At 34.9% G+C, this 23,588-nt stretch overlaps 1 long non-coding RNA gene across 1 annotated transcript in view; it reads right to left on the bottom strand.

Moving 5' to 3' along the window:
- The window catches only part of LOC113266082 (uncharacterized), a 634,890-nt gene that overhangs the window by 428,275 nt on the left and 183,027 nt on the right, over window positions 1-23,588 (bottom strand). Inside the window, exon 4 of the long non-coding RNA XR_008957174.1 lies at window positions 8,059-8,116. This is a non-coding gene — a long non-coding RNA (uncharacterized LOC113266082). The remainder of the gene's footprint in view (window positions 1-8,058; window positions 8,117-23,588) is intronic.

Below are 23,588 nucleotides of genomic sequence, written 5' to 3'. Positions count from 1 at the left end.
CTTCTGTTCCACAAAACAGTTATCTTTTTCCGAGATTAGTTAGCATTATAATATTATTTTATTTGACGCATGGTATATCTGTATCATCTCAGTTACCCACTGCTGAGGTAAACGTCACCAGTAGATGGCCTACACGAGCAAGCCCACCTGAGCATAAATCTCTGAATTTGAGCACAGCACCTTAGCAAGTTATCATCCTTGACTGGTCCACCCTACAAAAACCATTCCTTATAAGCAACAAGAAATGCCACAACCTTAAAATCTTAGAGAAACAGTGGAGGGAGATCCCACATTGATGTCTAGCCACAACAGAATCCCAGTGAATTCATCTGGACAAAAGATAAAAATGAAGAAGCAACCAAAGCCAAAGCCAAAACCAAAGCAAGGGTACTATCAGAACAACTGCCAGAAAGTAGAGCTGAAAGCTTACAGTAGGGTCCCTTAAGGTAGGTCAGAGTTCACCAAGACTGAACGCTCAGCTGTAGAGGCATTGCTGATCACCCACAAGTATGATCCATTCATTCACTGACTTATCCAATGTTAACTGGCCATCAGTGCTGCTCCAGGCACTTTTCTAAGAGGGGGGTTCAGAAATGAACAATCTAAACAAAGTCCCTCCTTCCAAAGAGCTTCCACCTAGAATGAAAAAACCATCCACAAAATATACAAATGTAACATAATGCTAAGTGCTCTGGAGAAAAAGTAAAGTATGGAATTCTCAAACGACCATGTTGCACCAAATATCTTGAAAATATACTTTAAAATAACTTCAGTATAATGTTATTAGAGTTATGAAACAAGAAAACAACTTCTGCAAAGGTCATTTATATTCATACTTATACAAGAAACTTTTCCAAACTTATTAGTAGCAGGATTAGTGCAAGATCCAACATTTTTGAATTCTAGGCTATGCTTAGATATATGTCTTAGTATTCAGCTTTCATTAGCCATAGGCTACATTTAGGTTTAAGGATTATAGTATTACCTTAAGAAGAGCATTAGAATAAAACTCAGTAAATGAGGATTCTAGCGATTCAAGAGATCATGAGATCATGAGCAAATCTTAATCTCTTTTTGTTGGTTTCCTCCAACTAGCAAATGCGGATAAGCTTTTTCAAATAAATATAAAGGAGTATCTGAGAAATTCTGTTCAATTTAATTCAACACATCATGTACCAGGTATTGTGATAAGCACAGAGGTACATTGAGGAAGACAACAAACACTAAATAATTCATTAAAGGTGTTAGAAAGGTGGAGACCTACCCTATTCTAGACGAAAGATAAGCCACTCTAAAACTTAAGCATAGACTTAAAGGATGAGTAAATGACTGCATTTACTAAAAACCTCTGAAGTTCCATAGAAAAAAGGCAATGAGTATTTACTTGTATGATAACAGTAGTAGGATGTCATATTATTATAACTTCAAAATGTATAATAAACCTAAAACCCTATATAAAGGATATACAGGAAAATAAAGTTATAACAAATATCAACAAATATAACAAATATCTTCCCCACTAAATTCTTGAGTGAAATGTGAACTAACCAATTAAGATTAAAACATGTCTAAATTTTACAGGGGTTTTCAGAGAATCTGTTACTAGCATTCTCTCTATCTCCTCCTTTGTCTCTCATTTTTTGCTTACTCTGCCCTATCACACAATCACACTAGTTACTAGACAGCATAGTCAAAATAAAATGGCACCTGAAATTGTTCATTTTTGTTGTGAAATCACTAAAAAAAGAGTGAATAGCTGTAAGCAGTTTTCTCTTTAGAAAGCCTTCTAGTTGTAAGTGAAAAGATAAAACCTTAATTTCTCTATGAACTTTAATTTTTTCATAAATTTTCTAAGGCTGATCATAACCTTTAATTTGATTTAAATATCAAATTTTGATGATGAATCTCTCTATATATTACAGTGATAGAACAAAGAAATAAGATTTCTAGGGCTCACAAAAGCTACATCAATTTTCCATTAAAAGCTTCAGAATTTAGTTGATCTCATTTAATAATAACCTAATTAGTGAAAGTAAGGAAATAATAACATTCATTAATCTATTATCTATTTTATATAAATTGTATAATGAAATTCATCCACAGCCATAAGAATACAGGTTATATTATAAATAACTCTGATAAAGTGTGAACACACTGAGAAACCCAATTTAACCTGTTAAGTACATATTTCTTCACTGAAATTGTACAAAATCCATTCATTAAAGTGTTCCATCTATATTCATTTCTTACCAGTAGGAAAAAGGGTGAGGAGCAGGGAAGAAGGAAGATGAGAGGGGGAGAGGAGAAAGGAAGGGAAGAAAGAATTTCTAATATATTGCTGCACCAAAATTTAGACTTTTCAAATACCTAACACAAAATTGGAACCATGTAGTATGTTGTCATACTAAACATAACTAATATTGGCTCTTGTTCCCAGTTTCAGTTAAATGCTAATAAATATAATTCTTGCTTTTACCTTTTGTTTTTCTACTAAGATCTCCAAAGAGCCATTTCAAAATTATTGTTTTATTAAAAGCCTGGCTCAGTTCCCTTTATCTGCCTTATTTGCATTTATGTTTGGGATAAGAATTTCATAATACAAAATTCTCAATGTGCCTCTGATGGTCTTTTGAATTCTCCCCAATAATAATTCACCTTACCTCCAAAAATATTAAAAAGGCCAGTTCGTCAGCCCAAATGCCACAATTATTTTATCTCCTCAAACCTAACCTTTTTTTGCAATAAGGTCACAGTACTACCATTTCAGTATGGGATAAAATAACCCACACTGCATACTTCCTTAAAGCTTTTACTTTCCAAAGAAATAGAAAGCAGAAGAAGGGAAACAATATAAGCACTGTGAAATTCTAAGTAGAAGACAGGTGTTTCTTTGTTTTGTGTTGTTTTGCTTTATTTGACATTTAACAAGCTCGGGAAAATGAAAAGATTTCTCCTTCAGGAGAACGTATTAGATGAGTAGCCATAGTGAATCTTTTCCCTGCTGATCCCTAAAAGGAGAACAATTGCCAAGTGTCTGCATATAGGCCAAAAAAGTCTATCATTCAAACTGTTTGAAAGATGAATCATTTTAATAACTACATAAAATTTGCATTCTATTCCTTTAAATCCAGTTGCTTTCACTTATTAAAGAAAGAAAAAAAAAAAAGAAAAAGAAAAAAGAAAAACAACTCCCAAACCTTCTAATAATACTGAAGTTCCAGGATGACACAACTCTCCCATGTAGGAGAGTTTAGAGAGTTGCTGGCACACAACCACATAATCCCAGAAGGATTTATAGCCAAGTTTGAGATGCATTAAACAAAGGTGATATTTTTGATGAGGCATACTAACTTACAAAAAATTATTAAATGCATGGCAAATTAATTAACTTTAAGAGGTTAATATAGTCAAACCACAATTTCTAGGTAAGATTCCACTTGGCATAAACATAGTAATCTACCACTTTATTTGAAAATCTCCAATAGGGGAAATTATATATCCTATCATGTTAGCAAGTATAGCAGTCAAAAAATTACTCAAATTCAAAATGCCTTTCTCAGTTACACGTTATTTATTCCTATCCACCTAGGATGCAAAGAACAGCTGTTAACTACTATTACATCATCATTAGTATCGTTCTCATGTTAATAACTTTTGTAAAGAAGCAGTCAGTTTTTACTCTGAACTGTGCAAGGCCTGTGAGATGATAACAGCAGTAAAGACAGCAATAGATTTGAAACAACCTCAATACCTCTGAAACCTCGGGAGAACTGAGAAACCAAGGAATTGTCAATCCAAGGTCATGCAGAATTTAAGAAGGAAGGAAGGAAGGAAGGAAGGAAGGAAGGAAGGAAGGAAGGATGGAAGGAAAGAAGGAAAGGAAGAAAGAAAGAGTCAATACAATAGGAAGCCAACCTAGGACTTTCAGTCTTCTTTTCTTACTGCTTAAATAGTCTCACTATCTTTAAAGTTCTTTTCCATTCAGGTAAGACAAAGCCCTATGGGATTCATTCCCCCTTGTGCAGGTTGCTTAGCTGAGCCATACATTTCTATTGGCCCTATTGATTAGGCATCTGCTTCCTCTCTGTGGATGGTTTGCTCTTGTGGAACCGTGTTTAGCAGCTGTTACAGTTCAGATGAGTGTTGACAGGATGAAAATTAAATTAACACCCAATAACATTTTAACACCTGGTCCAACAACTGCAATATCATTGAATTTCACCTTTTCGAAATTGCTTCGGGAGTTAATTCATCCTTACTTTGACTTTGACCTAAGGAGACACTCCTATAATTTTGCTACAAAAGACTCTCCCTTGACTGTTCATTTATAATTTCCGCAAACCTTCCCTCTGATTCATGTTCAATGACTGCATGGGCAGTCTCTGGAAAATACTCAGTAGAAATATTCCATTGGAAGATGTGCTACTCTCTAGATTATAGCTAAAGAGTGAGGATGAACAGAAAATGTTAACCAAACGGGAAGTATGTTTCATTGTAGCATAAACCAGGCTGATGAGCAAGTAACTATCTACTCCAGGAAAATAAAGTTGGAAGAATGCAGTTTCACATACTTGTGACTTCCAAAGTCTTGACTGGCTTGTGGATAATGTTAGGGATATACAGCATGGCCCTTAAGCTGGTGAACCTGGAGTCAGATGGCCTCATTTAAAAATTCAACTCTGCTGTTCCTAAACATGTGCATTGTTTGATACTTGAATCCCTAAGCTTTAGTTTCCTCATAAAAGCCAACTAATAATAGTACCTATTTCACAGGGTTGTTTGACAATTATTCAATCCACGTAAAACTCTTAAAATGATAGTATCCTACAGGGTCTGATACATACTAAGTCCTAGTAAGTCTTAGGACTTATGACATTATTATGTCATAAACAACCTGAACTGAAAAGGAGTTTTGAGATCATTTAATCATTCTATCTTCACATTTTACTCTTAAGTAAACATAAAGAAATTTGGTAACTTCCTCAAGGATCTATGTCTACAAAGTCAGTGCTGAGAAACAAATCCAGGTTTCGTCATCAGAACTCATTTTCTTTTTAGAAGACTGCCAACTCCCTAATAGACTACTTACTTAGAAAAGATTCTGTGACCAGCCTACATAACTCATTCACTTAAACTTCTTCTGTCTGTATTTCTCTTTTCTCTGGAAGAAAGAAATGGTGCTATTTGCTATTTGCCAGGGCTATTAAGACCCACAGATAATAAAACTGTCATCTTACCATGTGGTGTTTAGAATTCCTATCAGATGCTAGATGTTCTGCCAAAGATAAATATAACATACCTAACATCTAGGAAGACAAAGAAAAACTGTTCCTGCATACCAAAATAACAAATACAGTCTAATAAACAATTGTTAGAAAATGATAATCCATTTAGTGGATTTCCCAAGATCTTCACTTCTAGTTTCTGTTGCCTTCAATTTTATTGCTAATTATTTTTTGTAGGAAAGGGACCAGCAGAAGGGAGAACTGCATCTTTAATTTGGTTAGTGTTAGCACTTATTAACAATTTTGGGCAACTGTTTTGTATTTCTATAGACTGATACTCTAGACTATACTGAGATTTTTGAATCAGCCATAAATTATATTTACTCATCTATTTTTCCCACCTGCTTTTTCTCCCACCAGTAGATTCAAGGGCTTTTATTCTTGTTTTATGATAGATTATTCTCCCCTAGAATTTTCTTCCTTTTGTTTGTTTGGTTTTGTTTCATTCCATTTGTTTTATTTCTCATCCTGAATATATGGAAGTGATAATATGGACAGGATTTGCAAGACACAATTTGGAGGTGATAATACTTTCACAAAAGTGTACTTTAAAAAATTATTTTATGTTAATTCTTTGGAGTAAAACATCTCAAATCCTATATTGTTAAGTTCATAAAATTCAATGTAAGCACTAATTATTCAGAAAATGTTTTTATAAAAGAATATATAATTTCATGGTGAAAAAAAAATGACAGGGGAGGGGGGTTTGAGGATCTAACTACTCTAATCTGCTAGTGTGAGAAAAGCAGCTTCCAGAAGTGAAAATCAAAAGGTGGGAAATACTGAGTATTTTCAGAATGTTATATAATTGTTTAACTGCCTCATTCTCCTAAATGGTTCCCTTTGTCCCTTTAGGCAAATAAAGCCTTTATTACTGTAACTCCAGAAAGGATCTATCTAATCACCCTGGGGAGAATATATATATAATTTGAAATATTTAAGCATTAAAGATATATAATGTGCTTGGCACCACATATATCACTGATTCCTTCTATATTTTCCAGGTAAGTGTATAAATATCCTGAGACATGCATCTTTTCACTAAAAATAATGACTAATAAAAGTTAAAAAAATTATTTCCAGCAACCTGAATATGCACTTACAACAGAAAGAAAAGTTACAAGATTCTCAAATTCTCATAGATATGACAGCGGTTTTTATCAGTTACTTGCAAGACTAATTACTTAGCATCTGAAAGTACTCCTACTAAAATTAACACATTCACACCATGGTCAGTATTAATATTTCAGTGTTGTATGAGGGGTGATTTGATAAGGAAATTTTCATAAACCTGCAAGTTCAACTAAAATATGGTTGAACATTCACAAAAGGTGATGGCAGTAAGTGACTCTTTGGTTTTGAATATTCTAATTATTCTGCACTACAAAGAGATACAGTCATCTAGGAAAGAAATATTGTTTTTCTAGGAGAAAAAAAAAAAGAAGAGAAAAGAGGAATAGAAATCAGGAAAAGTTCCCATCTCTTTCAATACCAATATATGGTATTATCAGGTAATATTTCATGAAATCATAGAATTGGAAGGGCTCTTAATATTTCATCCAATCGACACCCATGCCTCCTGGAAAGAGATTTAGCAAAAGAAGGAAAAAAACTATAGCATCTTGAATCAAACAAAGCAGTTCATTAGCCTCTGGTTTTATTTAGAAATACTCCAGACATTAGAAAATCACATTATTTTAAATGCTTATCATGTTCATAATCGATCTGTCCAATTGCATACAGTGTGATCATTCTGGCAACCAGAGCACTAGTACCATTCATCAGACAGAAAAAAAAAAATCATTCATTAAAAATCCATAGAATCACAAACCTATTATTAAGACTGAGGATCACCTCAGAGGAGCACTTCATTTTACAGATAGAGAGACTATGACTGTAAAAAGTGACATGTTTTGCACATGATCACAGACATGGTCAGATAAAAAACAAGATTCATACGAAGGGATGTTACCTGATGGGCCAACATTCATTTTACTACTCCAAACTGCTGCACAACTCCCTTTATTAGTTATTATCAACACCTAAATGGCAGCATGAACTAACAGGAATCTGAAAACTCAAGGATATTTTCCTCTACCTGCCAAAGAGAATCAAGATCTTACCCACTGGGTCATGAATGAGACAGGAAAAGCCATTCGTTCAGATGTTTGCCTGCCTGCTCTTGTAGCACCTTAACCAGCTATAGTATAAGATTGCTTCCCTGTTTACTTAACATTTGGTGGCAATGCAATAAATAAAACATCAATCAGCAAGAATGACGGCATCCAAATCAAGAAAATTTTGGAAGTGAATGTTCACAATTACATATTTGGTGCCAAAATATATTAGCAGAAAAATTACATATGTACAGATTGGGTAAGAATATTAATCAAGATATTATTTCTTGCATATATAATGTACTAACTGTTTCAACATAAGACATGTCCACTATTGGAGCTCTCTACTATGGCTGTTCTATAAGAAGGATAAGACATATAACCTCTGTTTTGATATTGCTTTGACCTTACCTCAATAGACTTTTTAGATATTTCCTGATTTCACTTTTAATACAAGTCCCATAAAAAAAATAAACCAACCCACATATAGTATTTCCATGGAAACTGGAATTCAATTTTCTCTACCAAAGATCACCAAGAAAGCAAAAAAGATCCCATTTTCATCAGCATTTAGGCTAGGAATACCAACAATACAATGTCATGACCTGGGAACTCTGCAGTGAGAATGTTCTTTAAAGTAGTCTTGACAGACTCACCTTACCAAGACGTCATGTTGCTGTGGCACATCATACCCACATCCACATGAAATACAACCTGTAGAAAGAAAAAGCAGAGAAAGACACAGTCACTCTTTGGCTAATGTTTTATTTATTGCATCACCATCAAATGTTAAGTAAACAGTGAAACAGATTTTCTTTTTACTTGGGACCATGAAAGGAAAGTCCTTTATCTAAAGATTATGATTTAAGGTTTTATTTTCAAAATGAGAATAATAAATGTAGTCATATTTGCTTTCAGGGAAAAATCAAGCTTAATAAATTTATAAAAATACAGCCTTCCTAAGAAAATAGTTATTGAAGCTGAGGCTACTAGAAGTTCATAAAATTCAGACTGAAGGAAAACTGCCTCAATTACACACCAAGGATGAGCTTCAAGATGAATTAAGAGAGTACAGAAATATATAATATATGTATATTATATATATATAATGCATCTCTGAAATTACATTAAGTATAATAAAACATACACTGTCATCTAATAGAAAACTTTACATATTAAAATCTGTTTGAGTTATTTTAGTGATTGCACTCCAAATATATAATTATTTAAAATATTTCCCACCTAAGCTTCTGATATTTTTGTGCAAAGAATGTACCAACAAACATTTTGAAAAATAATCACACATTCTGAACAGGCTTACAAATTATGAGTACTGCAGAAAGGTAACAGTCTAATACGAAATATCGAATGTGAATAGTTGAAAACTTTTTTCTTTGTTCTTGTTACATGTTATGGACATCATGTTCATCTATTTACAGAACTTTGCATACACCCTAAAATGCAGACCTTTAGAAAAATGAGAAGTGCTTTCCTAAGCAAGCTACAATACAGGGGCAGATCCTAGGGAGGGGGCAAAACCGCCAGGGTTCCATACTAAAGGAACATATTGATTAATGATGGGCAATACTAGGGAGTCAGTAGGGAAAAGGAAAAGAAGGTTTGCTAAACTAGGGCTACCACAACCCTGAAAGGAGCACCTTCTACAATAAAGGTAACTTTTTCTTATTTAAATCACTAACAACAGTAAGCTCAGATAGTTTCTATATTGCAATCAGCTTCTGTTCCATATTTGAACCCCAAAATGCATTACTTACAGAAACATGCCATAAATGATGATTAGCAACCTTGAGTGTACTGAACCTACAATGTGGCTAACCTGTCCAAAACTAGTATTAGAGATGGATAGTATAGACGGTTCAATAGCACAATTTTATGGCTGAAACTGACAGGGGTCCACTACTCAAGGAGAAGGTTTATAGTTTTAGGCATTATTTATATATTATAAATATAATAAGTCAATATATTTTTTGACTCTCTTCCCAAAGCTCTCTAAAAAGTATATTTCTAACTTGTCTTCCAATATTATCCTACCTCAGGATCTATAAGATTTTGTATTTGAAAATGCTATTTGAAGGAACTTCCCTTGCTTAGATTTAATCAATTACTCCCACTCCTATTCTCCATGAAGATGTAAATTCTATGTCCACCATCTTTAAAACAATTTCTAATTTGTAATCTTTAAAGTCACTGTATTTGTTCAGGTGATCTGAGAAGCAAATACTGAGATGGGATCAGTCTTCAAGAGACTTGGAGAAACACCTTCAAAGAATAAAGGTGAGGAAGCAGTAAGCAAAGAAAACCTTCAGATTGCAGTGTAGTCCTGAGATCTTTGAAAGAAGAGGAGCAAGAAGGCGGACTGGTTGCAGTGCAACTCTAAGAAAATCTCAGCCAAAAAGGTGGGGGATTACCAACCCAGACTCGCCCACGAGAAGAATCCAATCTGCCATCCAAATAAGCCAACATTAGTATTTTGGCTGTGCTTAATCACTGACTCAGAAGATGTTAGGGAAGCACAACCTTATTGTAGACATGGTGGTAGATCCAGAGAGGTGGCAGATGGACATGTCTTTAATTATGCTCCACCACAATAGGAGATCTGAGGTACCTTTCCATGAGCACCACAGTAGTTTGTGGACTCTTTCTGTATCTTTGAAAGAAGGTCTGAATTTTGTCCTAGAATGTTAAGACACTTTGTAAATGTCCAAAAGTGTGTAAGAATATGTATATCAAATTGTCCTATAACTAGAGATACACATTCTATCAGTCTCACAGTGATAGGGGAATGAAACTGATACTATGCATACTGCCTGCTGACAAGCACTGTACCTGAATAAATGTATCTCTTTGTTCACCTGGGAAATTAAAAGAAAACCCAAGGACCCTACTTCCCCATTTATAAGTGTAAACTCATTTTTCTCTTGATTGATGAAACATACCTTGAAATGAGTTTTTCAGTTTCTCAGTAAGGGTAACATGCTTCTTCAAAATATGTATATCCAAGAATTTCTTTCTGTTACTTTTGCAAATACATACCAACTTGACTGAGAGGAATGACTTAAAGGAATGATAGCTTAATTAATGATAGTGTTCCATAAGGTGAGGCTCCTTTGTCTCCCCTCACATAATTCTTAAAGGACCAAGGCAGAACTGCAGTATCTCATGAGTGTATAGGGACATGGGAAGGGTGAGAAGTTCCAAGGTCCCTGAAGAACAACTAGAGAAATGAAATTAACTACATAGAAACTGTGGTGGTTACTTGGACTTGGTTTCCTATACTTCACTTTACTCTCCTCTTGGAAAGATTAGAAGACAAATATCACACAACTTCTACTCCCTTAGAAACTAGGTTTCTAGAAGTGAATTAGTCACATTCACATCATGTTTGGGAGGTAGTGGTGGTTAGCAAGCAAGCTCTGACGGACTGAATATTCTCGTTCCCTTGTCACTAACCATCTGGGTATAAAGTGGCAGTGGTAGTAGGCAGTAGCAGTGGCAATAGGAGGGTTTTGTTCTATCTTTAACAGAGCTATTGTACTGTGATCTTATAACAGAAAGTCCAATGGCAAGCTCCTTAAAATATTTTTGTAAATATCTAGTTCCCTATGTAAACACTTAATTCCCTGTACATACCCATACACCTAATTTCCTGTAGTAAGTCTCTTTTTGCTTGGTTTTCTGAACAAAACTTTAACTGATACAATGATTAGAACAGAGAACTGCATGTTTGCAAGGGAAGTAAATGGACTGAAACCATAAGGCAGAGGACTACGGAATGGCCATATCTGCATCAAGATGAAAAGTTAATACAATTTTACTAAGGATCTTCCAAAGAAAGACAATTTCAGTAGTAAATCCTGGGGAAGGGGATTCCTGGTAGGGAATACTGTAATGCTTAAAAACTTACTAGTAGATCTTGATGTGGATAGGAAGCCAAAAGGTACCAAAGATCAGTTCCTAGTACTTAATGATAATACATCTTTGTGTTGTAGAGCACTTTGAAGATTGCAAAGTGAGACCATCTGAGCATTTCTTAGCTAGTGCTCTAGGCAAATTGAGCTAAAAATTGGGCTAAACATAATAAATATTATTATGATATAATAATATTATTATCTGTTTTATAGACAAAGAGGCTGGGTCTCAAAGAGATTTTAATAATTGGCAAGCAGTAGAATCTGGATAAAAAGTTTTTTGTTTCTCAGTATATTTTATCCAGTACAATGCAGCCTCTCCACATAATATCCCTCCCACACAACAGTAAAACTTTTTTAAAAAGATGATTTGAACTCATGGATGAAATATTTAGATATTACACAGAAATTAGAAGAAATCTATAAAAACCTTTATATCCACTCAAATAGTAAAAGAATGCACTTATCACTGATCTTTCAGTATGACAACTAAAATTTGCAAAAGCAGACCTAACAGCAACTTCATTTTCTCTGTCTCATAGCATCCTGAGAGTGTATATACAGTTTAATTTTGCCTTCTAAAGACTCTACACAACTTACTCTCTTGGGGTATTGTCATTATCCATTTGTTCCTACTCTAGGTGATTGTACCTCTCCATTCCACACTCATTTTTTTTAAGATTTTATTTATTTATTCATGAGAGCCAGAAAGAGAGAGAGGCAGAGGCAGAATCCAATGGCAACCTCCTTAAAATACTACTGTAAATATTTAGTATATGGGAGCAGGGAGCCTGATGTAGGACTCAATCCTAAGACCCTGGGATCATGACCTGAGCCGAAGGCAGATGCTTAATCGACTGAGCCACCCAGGCGCCCCTCCACTCCACACTCATTTAATAGAGACTCAGAATTATTGAAATTTTATATCACTGAGTATCATACAGTATTTCTATACGGAATTTAAGGACCAGACAGTAACATGCACATCACAAAGGAAAATGTGTTTTATGAAATATATTGACATGAATGGAGTGTACTTCAAGGTGAGCAACAGAATACAAGCAAAAAACAACAGATGTGTGCAATACATCTTACAGCAAGCTGTAGATGGTATAACCAGACGCAATGTTTTTCATTCTACAATTTTAAGTGACCTGCAATCCACATTTATTCAATCCAAAAATTATTGAAATTTGATAAAATGTAACTAGAATTAAATCTATATATTATAATTTTATCAAGGTAAATGTGCCAAAGGAGGGATTACTACATTTTATATATAGCATTATTTATAAAATAGTTTTGCTACAGTGTAATGAGCATCAAGTATGTGCCAGGAAAAATACTAGATAGATGCTCTACATAAATTATCATATTTATGCTTCACAATAACCTTCTACAATATTAAAATTCACATTTGTGGATACAGAAACATCTCAGAAAATTTAGAAATCTCCTTAAGAGTACATAATTAATAAGTGGTAGCACAAAATTTGAAACTGAATAACTCGGTGCATGTATGATTAAGCCAGACAAGCTCTTTAGGCAGAAATTGTCATACATTACATTGAACTAGGTCATCTGGTTCATTTTTAATCTAAAACCCTCAGTAAATACTTTCTGAAATTCTCTTATTTTCAAGCCACCTAGAACAGCTGTGCTTTGAATCAGGATGAAATTAGGAAATTAGACACAAATTCTAAAATAAAGATGCTGAAGTTGGTAGGCAGGTAAGACCTATACTAACAATGATACACTGAGGAGTGTGAAGTGAGCCCTAAGAAACAAACAAATATAATCGTTTGGAAGTCCACAGAAGAAACTATTATGTTTTGCTAATGAATCAGGAATGACTCTGCAGAAGTGATAGCATATGAGCCAGACCTAGAAGGATGGGTGAAATTTGAAGTCAGAAAATAATCATTTGGAAGCCCACAGATGAAAGTACTATGTTTTGCTAATCAATCAGGAGTGACTCTGCAGAACTGATAGCATATGAGCCAGACCTAGAAGGATGGGTAAAATTTAAAGTCAGATAATAAGTGTTGGTGAGGATGTGGAGAAAGTACAAGCCTTATACACTGCTGGTGGACATGAAGAATGGTGCAACTGCTTTGGAGAATAATCAGTTAGTTCCTCAACGGATTAAACACAGAGTTAGCATATGACCCAGAAATTCTACTTCTACATATATACCCAAGAGAAATGAAAACAGATGTCCATACAAAAACTTGCACACAATATTTATAGAAATACTATTCATAAAAGCCAAAAGATGGAAATAACCCAAATGTCCATCAACAAAAAGATAAACAAATGTGGTATATCCATACAATGGAATATTACTCTGCTGTAAATAGGACGAAAGTGATAATACATGCAACACAAATGAATCTTGAAAACATTATGCTATGTGAAAGAATCCAGTTGTAAAAAATTCATGTATTACACAATTCCATCCATATGAAAGTCAACAATAAGGAAATCTATAGTGACAGTGGTTACTGAAGGCTGGGGAGACAGATGAGTGGATTACGGTATGAGAGCTAAAGGGTGTGGGGTTTCTTTTTGAGTTGATAAAATAGAGGAAAAATCTTTCCAGACATGAAAGACAGCATAAGCCCAAGAAAAAGAGTTAGCGATTTTGTTTTTTCCTTGCCCTTTTGCTGCTCTTTGTAAGACTAAGACATTGTTTTAACAAGACAGTGATCATATAGAACATTACCCATCCACAAACTGACGTTTTTCTTTCTTGCTTGTACAAATAAGACATAACCATACCTAAAATCAACATAAAATCCTCCCTTATACCTTTCCTTCTGTGCTTAAATTATAGTTACTTTCTTATTGTTATTTTGATTTATAGTTGTGTGTTCTGGTATATTAGTTTTATATTACTGTGTAACAAATTACCATAAATTTAGCAACTAAAAATAGCATCTATTTATTATCTCACAGTTCTGTATGTCAGAAGTCCAAACAGGCATGGCAGCATTCTCTCCTCAGGGTCTCACAAGGCCATGACCAAGGTATCAGCCAGGCTGGGATTTTATCTGGAGGCTCTAGGGAAGAATCCACTTCTAAGCTGATTCAGGTTATTAGCAGAAATCAGTCCTTTGCTGTTGTATGACTGAGGGTCCCATTTTCTTGCTGGCTGTTAGCCAGGCATTACTTTCAGCAACTAGTGGCCCTACTTGGGTCCTTGCACATGCTGTCTCCATTTTCAAAGCCAGCAATACAACAATACGTCACATCCTTATTGTGCCTTTACTATCTCTCACTTTGCTTCTGACACCACTGAGAGAAAACTCAGCTCTTAAATGGTTCATGTGATTAGGTTAGGCCCATCCCCATATTCTCCCTTTTGATTAACTCAAAGTCAGCTGATTAGTAACTTTAATTACATCTGAAAACTCTTTTTCAGTGTAAGATAACATAAGCAGGGGTATGCTATTACATCCTATTCACGATCCCAGGGATCAGGGCAGGAAATCTTCAGGGTCCATTTTAGAATTCAATCTACTACACCTGGTTTAAATGAAAAGATTTCTATGGACAAGTAAACAAGAAGTACTGTCTAAGAAATAACAGTTTTCTTTTCTCTGCACAACATCTCCACATGCTTAAGAAGTTTGTGTACATTATAATTTAATGGGAAAAAATGCTCTGTTTTTCAAATTATATATAATTGGTCATTATATCAATTTAGTTCATCAGGACCAGCCCTGGTCATAAGAAAATAAAGCTAAATGATATTTTATTCAGCATACATTTATATCTTGCTTAGCATGTGTCAGACAATTTTAACAAAATTAACACACGTCGTAAATTTTTACTGATAAAGAAAACAGGCACAGGGAGCCTAACCACAAGTGGGAGAGTTAGTGAATGGCAGAGCCAGGATGTGAACCCAGGCTCTACTTGGGTTTCTGGAATCTAACTAATCAAGATCAGTACTCTTAGGCTCTAAACTAGCGCTCCAATTTTTGCTTATATTTCACTGATTTTATATCAAATATATTTAAAAAATAACATTCTATGTAATGTTTCCCAAACATAGATTACATTAAAATCTTTTGTTGAGTCCATCTATCACGGTCATCATCAATCTTGAGAAACATGGCTTTAGATATGCTTTTTTGTTTTAAGACTTATTTATCTATTTGAGAGAGAGTAGGAGAGCAAGCATGAGCCGGGGGGCGGGGGGGGGGAGGGGCGGAGGGCAGAGGGAGAGAATCTCAATCAGACTCCCGCTGACTGCAGAGCCAGAGGCAGGGCTGGATCCCATAACCCCGAGATCATGACCTGAGCTGAAATCAAAAGTCAGTCGCCCAACCGACTGAGCCACCTGGGCACCCCTAGAAATGCTTCTATCCAAGCATAACAAAATTGTAAATCTTACACAAATATTTCACTTCTAAATAAATTTCAGTAAATTTAAAACCAAGTCTGTAATATCAGGTGTTGCAAAATATTTTTAAAATCCATTTAATTAGGGGCACTTGAGTGGCTCAGTCAGTTAAGCATCTGCCTTCAGATCAGGTCATGATCCTAGAGTCCTAGGATCCAGTCCCACATCTGGCTCCCTGCTCAGTGGGGGGGGGGGGGGTCTGCTTCTCCCTTGCCTTATGGCCCTCCTCCCTGATTGTGTTCTCTACCTCTCTCTCTCTCTCTAGTAAATAAAATCTTTTTAAAAATCCATTTAAATAGTCCCTATTATTTCAATATTTCATGAAAAGACTCAGATTCAGATAAACTTCAATAATTATTTAGGTTTATAGAACAGACCAGGAATTCACTGAGGTAAAGAAACTCTCACTTCTTGGGTTCAGTTATACTAACGAAAGCAAGAGTAAAAGGTAGAAAATATATACCATAATATATTAAGCACCACATAGAAGCAATAAACTTAATTACTTAGAGCAATGTGGAATAATTTTAACATATATTTTTCAAGTTAAAAAATAGAAATGGAAAAAATTTAAAGCATTTAAGTGAAGATAAAGGGCAGGCAGGCATACAGACAAATAAAAATGCCACAATCAAGAAAGTGATTACCTACAGTAACATGGTTTCTATAAGAATACTGATTTAAATTATAGCTTTTGAGTTATCTTTTCATTAATATAAATTCTCATATAATAGATATGCATAGATTTCTGAGGGCTAAAAAATAGAGTTGATATATTCTTTAATATTTGTCTGCTTAGTTTATTTGGATAAAAACTAAAGTTATTCTTGAGGATTCACATAAATGTCTATTATCTTTCCAAAGTATTTTTCTTTAATAATGACTCAAGGGTGTATTTCCAGAAGTCATTTGTATGAACCATTATACATAAATAGTTTAGCTAAAATAACCTAATTATAAAAGAGAATTTCCTAATCTCAAAAGCAAAGAAATAGCAGTCATGACAGCATCTACGATTTTTTGTCATTCATTTATTATAATAACAATGAAAAAATAACACTTCACATTCTTGCTATGTCAAAATCTGATGAGGTCACTCTTTTTTTGGATGAAGTCATATGAAAAAGTTTTATTAAACTTATAGCAAGGAAGAAAGCTAAAAAAGTTGAATATGTTAGCCACAGGGGGACACTGCTCTTGAAATTGCTCAATTTTAGTAGTGAAAGCGCAGTTTATGGTATTACTCGCTACAGCAGGAAGAATGTGAAACTTCCTCAGCTTCCACTACAGGTCATAAATATTCAAGTTTTTTTATGACATTTTATTTAATATTAAGAAATATCTTCCAGATGCTACTTAAAACTGTTACTAGTCCTAAAAAAATTAAAGTTTGAACAATAATCACTTACTCACACATACTCTGATGATATTAATTGAAAAATATATTAGAATAGTTAAAGTCTAAAAGAAGATTCCCCTCTCCATGAAAGCAAGACGTATGACAGGTTACCTTGCAAAAATTGTTACCCATTGGTGGCTCTGGCCTCTATTATACTTTGATAACTCACTATAATGCTATATTCTTGAGAATATGAGTATATTCTCTCATGTAACAAAAAAGTTTATGGATAATATCATTAAGACAGTTGCACTGATTGGGGGGGAATCCTTTCACAAAAATATGTATGTAAAACCACCACAATGTACACATATATTTTTTTAATATTTATTTATTTGGGAGAGACAGAGTGCATGCATGCAGGGGAGGGCCAGATGGAGAGGGAGAGAAGCAGACTCCCTGCTGAGCAGGGAGCCAGACACAGGGCCAATCTCACAACCCTGAGATTATGACCTGAGCCAAAATCAGGCGCCTAACACTCAACCAACTGAGCCACCCAGGCGCCTCAACACTTTTAATACTTTATAATTTTTTATGCCATTTACACCTCAATAAACCTGGATTTAAAAGAAAAAAAGAAGACAGTTGCATTGAGTCCAAAAAACTCTTATGAACAATATTTCAAAAATAAATATGATTTGAAACACCAAGAGATAGATGTGTCAGTCTGCTGTTCTGCAAGACCTTGGATTAATATTCACTTTGGTTGATAAGCTCCAAAAACAAATCACATTTTTATCAATATTTTCTTTAATTAACTCTCATATATTCTGTCTGTCTATTCAGATGAATTCTGCACTGCTAAACTATAAATTGACTGAGGAGAAGAACAACTGCTTGAAATCCAGAGAAACAGGCTTTCTCAAGACAGAAGAATAGACCAAGAAGTCAAAAAGTCCTAAACTATTCCAAATATTTTAGCACAGATTCAAATGAAGTTTCAGTTAAGCAAGGTTAAGTTCTGGAGATCTGCTTTATGACACTGTAACTGTATTGCACACCTAAAAATGTTAAAAGCATCCATCTCATATAAAGACATTCTAACTATAAAGAAATAAAATTAAAAATAAAAAATAATTACCAAGATTCAGTGAATGCTTTTTTATGCATACCTCCAGCATTCTTTACAGACAAATTTCCCTAAAGACTAATTTATTCCACCTTTTATTTTTTTTCTCTTTCTTGCCATTTGTTCTTTATTCCCTTTTAATTCTTGCCACAGAATTTAAACTGTTCTGAAGTTTAACAATAACTTATTCATCAACTCAAATATTTTTTTTTCTTTATCTTCTTCCATGATAAGCTCCACTGCAGACGTTCTGATTATCACTGCCTGACCATGCCCATTTCTGATTCCCCCCTGACCTTCTACAAACTATTTTTTCTCCTGTCTTTCTTACTGGCTCTTTTTCCCCAATCCACCTTCCAAAATGGTGTCCTCATCCCTTCTCCCCCATCCCTTCCTCTTTTATTACTTTTTTTTTTTTCTTTTCTCCTAGTTATTCCTCACTATACTTTACAACTTTCAAGATTACTTCTGTGGCCCACCAGCATGTCTACATCTTATTTCTTTTTTTTTTCTTTTTCTTTCTTTTTTCCTTTTTCCTTCTTTTTCTTTCTTTCTTTTCTTTTCTTTTTTCTTTTTTTTTTTTTAATTAAGTAAGCTCTATGCCCAACATGGGACTTGAACTCACGGCCCTGAGATCAAGAGTCACACGCTCTACCAAATGAGCCAGCCAGGTGCCCCTACTTCTTATTTCTTCATCCTCATTTCTAGCTACCTATTTGCTTAATCTATTTTGAGACCATTACAAAATCTCAAAGGCCAGATTCACAAAGCTGAACTTCTCAGGTTCCTAGTTAAAATGACTTTTCCCATTACATTTCCCCTTTCAGCTAGTGGCTTGACTATTTTCCCCAATCACCCACACTTGAAACTTCTGAGTTTCATTTTTTAGTTCATACATCTTGCTTTCTACCTATAGTCACTTGGGAGACACGCTGATTCCTCCACTACAACATTTCACATATATCCCATATAGTCCTTTTCACAATTACTGCCATCACTATCTCCTGCCTATTATGCCACGCCCTTAGGTTTTTGTCAACATTAGCATAAATATCTCATGTTTATTCAAATATTTTTTGTAACACCTTTCAAATCTCTACTTGATCCTGGTTTGTTTATGTTTCATTTCATTTTTACTTTGGAACATATAACTTAAACACACTAATCTCCTCTTTAATTTCCAAGATCTCAGAGTAGATATAAAGTTTCTATATGGAACCATGGTTGTTACCTCCAGGGGAAATAAACAATCATACAAAAATGGAAGTAGTTTAGGGTCAAAGATAGCTTCATAGTATGACAACTTTTGTCAGGCTGCATCTAATTTGAAAGCTCTAGCCCCCATAATGCATTGATTTAAGTCAATTAGTCAATTATGTTTTGAGTACTCCCATGGTGTCAGGTCCTGTTTTAGGCAACAGGTACATAGTAATGAACAAAACAGATAACCTACCTGCATTAATGACACTTACATTTTAGGGCTAGTGGAGGAGCAGACAAAATATAAATAAGGTAGAAGTTACCTATGAAACCCTATGTGACACCATAGTACAACACAGAAATGAAATAGATGGGGTCCAAAATGACCTAGGAAAAAACCGACTGTCAGTAATAGCAGGTGTCATGTAGGCCACACACTGAATGATATCAACACTTTTTTCATTTTAGCACTATGCAGTTTAGCACAATAGAATATGAGTTAAATTTGTATTTTAAGCTATAAAAACAGAGCCTATACCTTTAAGTGCAAGCTTTGTGCAATTAAGGAATGAAAGACTAGTAGTTCTCACCTGTTAGTATAAGCGTTGATATGAAAAGGTTACTAATCTAGGGAGCAGATATTAAAAATTATGGTACAAAATTATGGTCTGGTGCCAGGCCACATTCAACTAGAATAATTTTTCCTTTTTGCCTTTAGTCACACCTGATTAATAATTTCCCCAATTCCTTAATAAGCATGTTAGTTAGAATTCTCTAGACAGAACCAATAGGGTGTGTGTGTGCACGTGTACATGGGGCAGGAGAGAGAGAGAGAGAGAGAGACTAACTTATTATAAGGGATTGGTTCATATAGTTATGAAGGCTGGTATGTCCCAAGATCTGCAGTTGGGAAGCTGGAGACCAACGAGAGCTGATAGCATTAGTTCCAGTTCAAGTCAGAAGGCCTGAGGAAATAATGTAACAGCTCAAAGATGGTCAGACAGAGTGAGTTCCCCTTTACTTGTAGGAGGGTCAGCCTTTGGTTCTGTTCATGTCTTCAACTGACTGGATGAGGCCCACCCACATTAGGAAGAGCAAACTCCTTTACTCAGCCTACCAATTCAGATGCTAATCTCATTCAGAAACCCAGCAGAATAATGCTAGGGCAAATGTCTGGGCACCTCAACTTGACCTCAATCAAGTTGACACATAAAATTAACCAACCCAGTGACAAACTATGAGTGAACCACAGACACACACACACACACACACACACATTTTCTTGTATATCATCTCATTTAATCTCTAACTCATTTCTCTGAAACCAAACCCAAACTCTTTCAATCTAACCACACTATGCTGCTAGATTACTCTTCCTAAAGCACCACCTCATCATGTCACTCTATGCAAAGGCTCACCACAGTTCTCTACTCACTGCAGTATACTGTCTATGCTATCTACATAATTTACTGCTAAACCTTGATATATGCTATTAACAGCCAAAGTGAAATACTTGCTGTTTCTCATTCATATATTGCTCATTCTACTCCTTTTTACTACAATGTAACACCCCCACCCGCAATCATACACACTCCAAATGCCTCCTATTCTCAGGACTCAACTGAAACGTTATTTCATTCATGAGTTTTCCCTACTCAAACTAAACTCTTTATTTTACATAAAACAATCTCTCTGTATTTTGCACATGAAGCACTCTCTCCTTGAATTGACCTCCTAATTTTGGATATTCCAAGGTTCAATATATGATCACCTCCTCTTCATTATCTGCACTCACTTCTTTGGTGAGTCATCCAATCTCATAGCTTAAAATACCACTTCTTTGCCAAGGACTCAGAAATTGACTTATCCTACCCAGTCTTTTTTCCAGTGTCCCAGACCTAGGTAATCAACTTGATATTTCCACTAAGAAGTTTATAGACTTTTCAAACATGACACGTCCAAAACTGCACTCCTGATCTCCCATTCGAAATTGTTCTTCCCTATATCTCAGAAGGTAAAAACACCATCCTTACAGTTGCTCACACCAAAAACTTGAAACAGTCTTTTTACATATCTCTCTCTTGCAAACCCTGTCCAATGCATCAAAAAATCCTTTGGCTCTTCCTTTAGACTTTATCCAGAATCAAACTAATTCCCAGTAATTTGATTGCTATCACCTGGTCTTATCCACCATTATTTCCTTGTGTGGATTTTTGTACTATCTTCCCAATTAATAAAAGGAATTTTTATTTTTAAAATAAGCTTTTTTCTTATTATTCATGATACAACAGGCAATAGTCTGCTAAGATCTACATTAACAATCATTTCAATTACTTTTCTAACCTCATCAGTTACTCCTTTTTCCATTGTTCATTCTATATAAGCCTCACTTGTCTCTCTGCTATTCCTCACATGCACCAGACACACTCCACTCTGGGGCATTTTCCGTGACTGGTTTATCTGTCTAGAATGTTCTTCATCAAGATACTCTTATGACTAACTTCTTCACCTCTATCAAATCTTTACATAAGTACCACCTTCTCCATAAAACCTCCTCTGACCACCCTATTTAAAATTACAACTCTCCCACCCCACACTCTCGACTACCTCTACTTCTTCTATTTTTTTACCCATGGTATTTATCATCTTCTAATATGCTGTTTAATTTACTCATACGATGTTTATTTTTCCATCCCTTCCTACTAGGATGCAAGATCTATAATACCATATAATTTAATATGTTTGGTCACAAAGATATCTCAATTGCCTAGATCAATGTTGAATGAATCACTCTTCCCTCTTTTAAGCTATTTTACGTATTACACGCTATAGCGAAGTTACTTGTGTATATCTTATTTCCTTTCTCAGTTTGTGGCCTTCATTAGGAAAAGATCAGTGGCTCATTTATCTTTGTTAACCACATCTCCATCCACAATGTTCAGCATTTTGGTTTGCACATAAGTCTTAGTACTATTTTGGAACAAAAAGTACAAACTCAAACAAGTTAATTTTTTTTTAATGAGGCAAATTAATTTTAGTGTATAAGTGTTTCACTGAAATGAAAGTTATCAGATAATTTCCTCTCCACACTTAAGAAATAACTAAGACTGGAGACTGGAAAGCCACTGGAAAGACAGAGGGTCCCCTGTCTATCTCTCTGTGGGGCCAGGTGCTTGTTCACCTATGCTTCTTTGCACATTCACTACATTTCTGGCAGCCTCTGCTTCTTTCTCTCTCTCCACCTATTCTCCTCAATTCCCAATTTCATTTCTACCTCTCACTCCTTCTTCATATTCCTAACAAAAGATGGCTATCCACAGCTCCCCAGTTTGTTCTCCCTCAAAGAATATGTGACCCATTTCAGTGTCAAGGGCTTTGGCCTACTTAATATGAACCATAAAAATGTAACCTCCCAAATTTTATTCAAGCCTTCTCCTGATCATTTAAATGGCCCTTGCTATAGGTCCAAATCTCTTACCAGTAAACCTGCCTAGCTCAGCAGATACTGCCAATGGAGCAACCAAACCCTCTCAAGCAATTATTAAAAGAAAACTTGACTAGGATGAAGAATTCATTTTGACTAATTAAATCAATTCCTTTGTCCCATTCATCACCCATTTTCTTTAAATAGTTATGCCTTGTCCTAATATAAGGTTTATAACCTTGCATGTTTATAGTAGAGAGAAATGGAAAGACAAGGCTAAAAAGGAAGTTTCAAGCCCAACAGGCAAAAAGTATATCTGCCCAATTTTCACTTATATCACTCTAAAACCTCTAGGCAAGATATCTTGAGTTATAGCTTTAAAGAAATCACTATGGACTAAACCTTCACCATTCTTACCCTCTAAATGATCATTTTCTTATTGTTACCTCCGGTTGTCATAAAGATACCAGATCACAACTTCCTACAAAAGCCATGGGAGAGAACATTATTTAAGAAAAACTACAACAAAATTTTAAAGACAGAGATCTCATCTCTTTGATATTTCCTTTTCCTTTTCTTCTATTTCTTCTAAATTTAAAATTATATTTAACAACTACAGACAGCAATAGAGAAAGCTTATGATTAATGTCACTGCTCATCTGAAGTTTAAACTATCTCTGCCTTCTTTCTCCAGTCCATCCATCCCACTCTGATCCAGTTTTAAAACACAAAGTCTTTGACATTTTTTTCATTG

Source organism: Ursus arctos, unplaced genomic scaffold (genome assembly GCF_023065955.2).
Source record: "Ursus arctos isolate Adak ecotype North America unplaced genomic scaffold, UrsArc2.0 scaffold_37, whole genome shotgun sequence".
NCBI classification, from domain to species: Eukaryota; Metazoa; Chordata; class Mammalia; order Carnivora; family Ursidae; genus Ursus; species Ursus arctos.
The sequence above is the reverse complement of the archived record's forward strand: the minus strand, read 5'-3'. Positions and strand labels throughout refer to the sequence as shown.